The sequence below is a fragment of the Triticum aestivum genome, chromosome 4A (genome assembly GCF_018294505.1).
Source record: "Triticum aestivum cultivar Chinese Spring chromosome 4A, IWGSC CS RefSeq v2.1, whole genome shotgun sequence".
Lineage (NCBI taxonomy): Eukaryota > Viridiplantae > Streptophyta > Magnoliopsida > Poales > Poaceae > Triticum > Triticum aestivum.
In genome coordinates this window covers 516,009,532-516,017,076 of record NC_057803.1, presented here as the reverse complement: position 1 = coordinate 516,017,076, position 7,545 = coordinate 516,009,532, and the positions used below count along the sequence as shown (strand labels likewise).

The 7,545-nt window shown below is 47.9% G+C and overlaps 1 pseudogene; it reads left to right on the top strand.

Moving 5' to 3' along the window:
• Window positions 1–596: 596 nt before the first annotated feature.
• On the top strand, window positions 597–6,849 carry LOC123083873 (protein PSK SIMULATOR 1-like; annotated as a pseudogene).
• Window positions 6,850–7,545: the final 696 nt, after the last annotated feature.

Genomic DNA, 7,545 nt, shown 5'->3' with positions numbered 1-7,545 from the left:
CGCGTGCTACTGGGGTTTTGCGCCGGGTGGTGAATGGCTGCGGGTTCTCCTCGTCAATCCAGCACCAGTCTGCTCTGCACTCCTCCCACTTGCCGCGGAATTCTCCCTCCAGATACGTTTCCTTCTTGCCGGCCCTTGAGATCCAGGCGATTCCGCCGGATAGGGGCTCTCCTCTCTCTACTCGGGGTATGAAGAAGTGGCGAAAGAGGGCTACGTTGGGATGGACTCCGACAAAGTTTTCGCAGAGATGTGCGAAAACTGCCATGGTCAGAACGACATTGGGGGTGAAGTCAAGGAGGTGGAATCCGTAGGTATTCATGATGTCGCAGAAGAACTCAGAGAAGGGCGGGCAGAGCCCGCAGTAGAAGAACAATGCGAAGAAGGGGTATTCGCTTGGGGCCTCCTTCCAAGCGGCGGCGGGGAGTACCTTCGTGCGCGGATGCGCGCGCGTCTCCGTCGACCAGAAGAGGTAGTAGTTCTCCCTCAGCTCCTTCGCGGCAAGCTTGGGGGGGAAGACGGGCCGCTCCTTCCGCAGCGCCGCAAGCCGCTGCGCCTCGGTCGACTTCACGACCTTCCCCTTGTCGGCTTTTGGAGCCATGGCGGAAGTGGTGGAGGAGGTCAACGGCGTTGGTGGTACTGGTGGCGATGGGGGGTGGAGCGCTGCTCTCTCTCTCTCAGCTTTGGGAAGGCGAGGGAGCGGCGGAGATTTCTGAGATTGGAAGCAGCAACGGGCGAATGGGCGAACTTCCCCTGTTTCCCCTGCTTATAAAGAGGGAGGGGGCGGACGTTTCGCATTTCTGAATAAAGAAACCACCCACGATCTCTCCCACGACGCCGCATTCAATGCGTGCCGTTCGGGGAGGGCGCGGTGGATACGGAGAGAGATACGGCGTAACCTAGGCCGCGCGTGCCCGTGCCCTGTTTTGGGCCTGGCCCAACAGCGCTCGGCACCGTGTATGGCCCAGGCCCGGGGGCTCCTGTCGGTGTACTAGAGTAGGGGTACCCTAGTATCTCAAACTTGTGCACGGGCAGTCGCAGCGTCCCGCGGCAAGGCTTGCCGGGTGACCGCCAAGGTCCTCCGTGGTTCCTTTGGAGCCATTCAAGAACAAAGTATCCAAGCCAAGGAGACAAGACCCCGGCAAGAGGAGCTTGCCGGGAAGGCCAACCAAGGCATCTCAAGACCCCGACAAGAGGAGCTTGTCAGGAAGGCCAACCAAGGCACCTCAAGGAGCTTGCCGCGACGCGCCACGCGCCCCGGCGAGGCCCGGTGAGCGACAAGCTCCCGGACGTGACAAGACAACGACCGCGGCAAGGCGCTTGCCGCGGCAAGCCACCACTCCGCGCCCGCGCTCCAGCACATCCACCAACGTGTCGCTCTGGGACCCTTCCAGGCGTACGTGGCGGGAGGCTGTGCAGCCAGGGGTGCGCGGTGGCAAGCGGCGCTGACAAGATTGCCATCGTGGCAAGCGGTGGCGTCCCTGGCGGTCCCTTTTGCACTGTTTAGGCGACACAGACGGGCATTTAATGCCCTTGTCCCCTGCCGTCAGGGTTAGATATGATACACTGTAGCAGGTAGCTGTACCTACCGCAGCACCTTTACATTTTTACCCTTGTCTACGTTGCCACCTGTCGGTGACCCCTTGAGCATATAAAAGGAGGCCTATGCGCAACATAGAGGGGGTTGGCTGGTTAGCGGGTTAGCTAGTTAGCCAGTTCAGAACACACTCACACTCGGTCTGGTTAGCCGCTGGTGTGTACTGTAGCACTCCGCGCTCCCGAGCAAGAACTCAATACAAACCACAAAGCAGGAGTAGGGTTTTACGCATCCGTGCGGCCCGAACCTGGGTAAACTGCTCGCGTGCTTTGCCTCGATCTGCTCTTTGCGCAACCTCCGCCCTCACCGAATCGAAAGGGACTCGGCCCGCCGGTCCCATAGGTGTTCGTGGATCAGTCCCCCGACAACGCCATGCCCGTACATATATTATTAAAATATATAGAGGGTCTGGTTAGGGCATGTTAAGTTGGAAAATGGTGTATTTTGCAAGAAAACTTTAAAATTAAGTGTCGTATTCGTACCATTGTGCATAATGTCAAACAGAAGAAGATAGGAGGAGGGCAAGGAGGTAAGCATGATTTTTGTCGATTGAGGTTAAAGAAGCACATACAATGATGAGAGTAGCTGAGGCAGAGGAAACAAATTAAGAACCTAGCTATTTTTTATATGGCATTGGCTTCTTTCTTGAGTTTACAATATCGACACGGCTCATCCCAAGCTTGTCAATATTTTGGCCCAACTCCACCACCCGAGAAGAATCTCGATGACCACCGAGCCAAAGACCTTGAAGACCAAGCCAAATGAAGGACCATCTCTATCCTCAACAGATATAGCGTGGTGCGGTGGTAAGCTCTGAGAGTAGCAACGTTGCGGAAAACACTAACAACCTCTATTTTTTTACTTGGCATTGGCTTCTTGTGTTTTCACTATCGACAGGGCGCATCCCAAGCTTGTCACTATTTTGGCCCGACCCCACCACTTCAGGAGAACCTCGATGACCACCGAACCAACGACCTTGCACACCAAGCCAAATGAAGGACCACCCCTATCGTCAGCCAGATATAGCGTGATACGGTAGTAAGCTCTACCAACCCTGCAAGCACGACTCCACCGACCAACCGAACCTTGGTGCCGCTGAATAAACTCATTCCATCGCGTGTACACCACTACCATCTCAACACCGCACTAAGATATGCAAGTGAAGGCATACATAAGATGAGACTACAATCAGGCAAAAAACCGAGTTCCCCCTCCCCGTGCATCGACGATGATCAACCATGTAAGGAATACATCGGGTAAGCCCCTTATCTCGAGTTCTTTGAATATCTTCTCCGTGAGAGGGGATGGAAAGGCATTCGGTATTGCATAATCATGAAGAATAGATTAGATAGAAATTGGCTAGGTCGGAATAATCATAATCCACCCCAAAGTCAAGTAGGCTACCTAAAAGCTAACCAAAACTAATCTAAAATAAAAGTTTACCAAAACTAGAATGGAGAGGAACGGATCTAGGAGCATGTGAGATGGTTTGTCTGATTTTTCTTCTGAAGTAAACAAGAGGAGAGAATAGATCTGATTTGTGGGTTTTGACCATCTTGCCTTCCCACCTGGATACACAAGTCAACCATTAAACTAAGAGCAAAATGCGCATCAAACCTGGATTCTTTACTTGTTTACTTAACGAGTAGACTTTCCTCCCCCCACTTGCAAACTGCTATACATTAACGTCGTTCTTCGATTGTCCCCCCCATTTCCTGGTCATCTCCTTTGTGGATGTTCTTGTGTGGATCCCGTCATTGATTTCTCCCGATTCTTGCAATCAGAGCTTCTTGCACGATCATTTTGAATGGGCGTATTGGTGGATCTCCCCTAAAGACCGCGACTTGCCGCCGAAACTGTGGAGTTTTGAGTTCTTTCCTGATCGGATTGAGGAAGATGGGTTGGCTCTGCTGTTCGGGAAGGCTTGCGCTGGGATCCTTGTCGTCTTCGGATCAAGAAACCTCTGCTTGCCATGAGGAGGAGGGGGAGGAGAAGCAGCAGCAGCAGCAGCCGCCGAAGTTGCAATCCGTTGGGATGGGAAATAAGCGGAGCAGGAAGACGGCGCCGGAGATCGCCGGCGAAGGCGGGAAGGGTGGTAGGCCGCCGCCGCTGGCCGCCAAGGAGACAACATTGTCTGACAAGGGGAAATCAAAGGCAAGTGGCCCGACATATTATTACTTCCTTGATGCTTGGTTTGTGTACTCCTGCTTGGACAGAAATCTTGTTTGATCAATTGGTGATTATTTTTACAAAATGGATTTCCCCCCCCACAAGAATTGGCGTTTCAGGGAGAGTTTTTTTCGTCTTGGATTTTGATATAGTTGATGAATTTGTTAATAGGAGTGTGGTTGAAATTATGTTTATTTTTCTTGTCAAAGCATATCTTCTGTTTGCCTATTGTTCATGAAAACGATAGATTCCCTGGAAAATTATGAGTTATGTATATGATTAATCATGTAATGTGAATCAACCAAACTATCCTATTAGAAAAGCCTCCTCTGATATTGTCACTTTGATCTTACAGGCATCACAAACAGACATGTTTTCCAGCAAAACCTTCAAAGCAGAATCAGGGAAGTCACCAGGGACTTCGAGTACCCCGAAAACTGCAATTTCTCGCATAAGGTCCTGTATTGCTGCCAAAGAAACTAGGACAATAGAGATCATGGCCTTTGAGGTTGCCAACACAATTGGCAAGGGCTACAATCTGATGACATTCCTCTCTGAACAAAGTTTGAGGAACCTGAAGTCTGCGGTGCTTCAGTCCCAAGGTGTCCGATGCTTGGTTTCAGATGATTGCAACAAGTTGCTTGCTCTTGTCGGAGCCGAAAAAAGGTAAGCAGTGACATTTTCAAGCAACTTAATTTAACTAGCAGTGCTTCTCTTCCTTTCTGGTTGTACATTTGCTTATATGCATTTTTTTGTGGGTCTAATTTATATATTTTATATATGCAGGGAGGAGTTTAGGGAGTTTGCTACAGATGTTGCTCGGTACGGAAACCTATGCAGAGATCCGAAATGGCACAACTTGGATCAGCATTTCTCGAGGTTGGAGTCTGAACCCACACATCAGAAATACTCTAAAGAAGCAGCAGCTTCCAGTATGCAGTATCTCATGGCGCTTGCGGAGCAGACAGTGGTCAGTTGACTCATTCATAGTTCATTATGCTTATGTGCTTGATAAATTTCCCTCCTCTAGAAACACTGGAGTTCTGATGCGGTCGATGTCTTATATTTTCTGTTGTGCAGCAATTGTACCATGGAATGCGTCGGTTCGACATCTCCGAGGAGATATACAAGAAAAATTATCAAGAGCATATGGAAGGACAGGAGGAGCAATTCTGTTCAATCCAATCTCTTTCGAACGCTGTGGAGATCGAAAGAAAATTCGTCAAGGACTTGAAGAAGCAAACACTTTGGATGAAGAAGATGGAACATGTAATTCTATACCCCTATGCTGGTGATTAAATTTCTCTTTTACTAGTAATGATTTATGAAAAATACATACTTAAATAAATATCTTCAAGAAACTTATATTCCATACTGTTCTACTGCAGGTTGTGGAAAAACTTGTTTGTGTTGTACATTTCTTGCGGTTAGAGATAAAAAATGTCTTCAAGAAATACGAAGATGAATCAGTGGAAGTGAAACGGACGATTCAGCTAACTTTAGGGTCTGCCGATCTCGCGCTGCATTATGCGAACATCATTTTCAAGATAAAGAGTTTGGTACGATCCTTCTCTATGTATTATCATGTCAAATACAGCTCATCAAGCCATTATTAAGGATAATGGCCAAACGTAGTCGCAAATGACATAAACACATCAACATAATTAGTTCTGCCCATAGTTTACTCAATGCAAATTTGTCCGCTAAGAGCACGCAATGACAATGCATTGTTCCACTCTTTTAGAATTTCAGTTAATTTGATGCCCAAATTGGACGGTCAAATTTGTCTTATCTGTTTCTGATCAAGGTTTCTGATTATCAGGCATCATTTGTACCGTCAATTCCGAAGAGCGGCATTGATTCATTGTACCAAGCGTTGCCTCCTTGTGTCAGATCAGCCATACAAACCAAGTTGAAATGTCACGAGTACAAAGAAAAGGTAGCAATTGTTTCCTACGAACTTGATAGGTTTTATCATGCTTATCGTTTTCTGATCTTGGCATGTGCTTTCTTCAGAGGACAGTTGAACAGCTCACATATGACATGAACAAGACAATGAAATGGCTCTTGCCCATGGCAGAATCCACAATAAGGTACCGCAAAGACGCATACTCTTTGAAGATACACAACAAATTCATCCAACCATCTCAACTAGTTTCTGCAAAAATTTTGCTGAATGAATGATCTGCTGACCTGATCATTTTATTTTCTCCATTCTGCACATCAGGGTGGGGCGTCGAATGCTTGGCGAATGGCAGGACCAAGGGTATAATAACAATGATCCTCTTGTCTACATTCCCGTGCACTAGATGCGCAACAAAACTTGAAATGTGTGTTACTGATGATGGTGTATCGTGAATTCTTAACAGGGCGCCCAACGGAACCAATGGCGGGAAGGCGCTCAAGATTCAGACGCTATACCATGCCGACAAGGAGAAGACCGAACACTACATTCTAGACATGGTGCTGGATCTCCACCATCTCATATGTGCGATCCATGCGAGGCTCGACAAGTTCTTGAACAGTACTTCTGATCGGTCGGAGATGCAGGAGGCGAGCAATTCAGTTAGCACTAGCCCAGGTGGACCGGCCAGCCCTTTTCACCGTGGAAGGGATAGCCCCCGGATCCCCATATCAATGATAACTGTACAGGACAGTATACAGCGTTAGGTTCAGCTTCCAGGTTCAGGGCAGAAAATAAATGGTGGATCAGTGAGCCGACAACCATGACCAACTAGTGTTGTGGCCGTGTGCACCGATTGATGCAGAGCCTGAGGGAGCAGCTTCGTTACCTTTTTCCAAAAAAGAGTGACCTGATAGAATTATACAAGTGTTCATGCAAATTGTGGTGCAGAGAGAGTGTTGATAGTCGCAGGTGCCATTTTCAGAGGAATTAGTTCATTGAAATTGGTGGCGGTTTAGCTGAGACTTCTTGAAATGTTGCAGGAAATCAGAAAAAAAAAACATCTTTAGTCCAGAAATCAGGGAATTTAGCTTATAGCCCATCAAACAATTTTAGAAACAAAAAGAAAGAGATTAGACAATTTCAAGTTGGTGTTGGTGCAATACATTTGCTTACTATTTTATTATTTTTATCTTTTTTAGGAACTCAGATATATATATTTAGGACTGCACCTAATCCTTGCCCTCTCACGCCCTCTCATTTCAGTCTGTCCATTTTTGCCGATTTGGCCTTGTCTGGCCGTCAGACCCGGTGTATATAGCGACCTCCAATGCACCTTTTAATTACTAGCCCAGCTGTCCTAACGGGATTGTTGCTCCAGAAGCCAAAACCGAACCCTCTGGTAAACTAGGTCTGTTCTCCCGGCCCATTTAATTAACAGAGGGCCCAAAGTGATTTGTTCCTGCACTCGTAAAATAAGTGTTCACTCGAGGGGATCCAACGGAGGCATCAATCCGATAGTCTGCCCCTCCGCTTTTCTCAATCTCTCTCTCATTTGGTGACGACGGTGATGGTGTACATTGGGCGACACACCTTTTAATTACTCGCCCAGCTGTCCTAGTGGGCTGTTGCTCCAGAAGCCAAAACCGCGAAATCAATTAAACTCGGCCTGGTCTCCCATCACATTTATCTACCTGAGGGCCCAAAGCTACCTGTTGCTTCGCTCGTAAAAAAGACTATTCGATCCGATAGTCTGCCCCCCTTCTCTCAACCTCTCTCTCACCGGCAATGGCGGCGATGATGTACACTAAGCGACACACCTTTTAATTACTAGCCTAGTTGTCATAATGGGCTACTGCTCTAGAAGCCAAAACCGAGC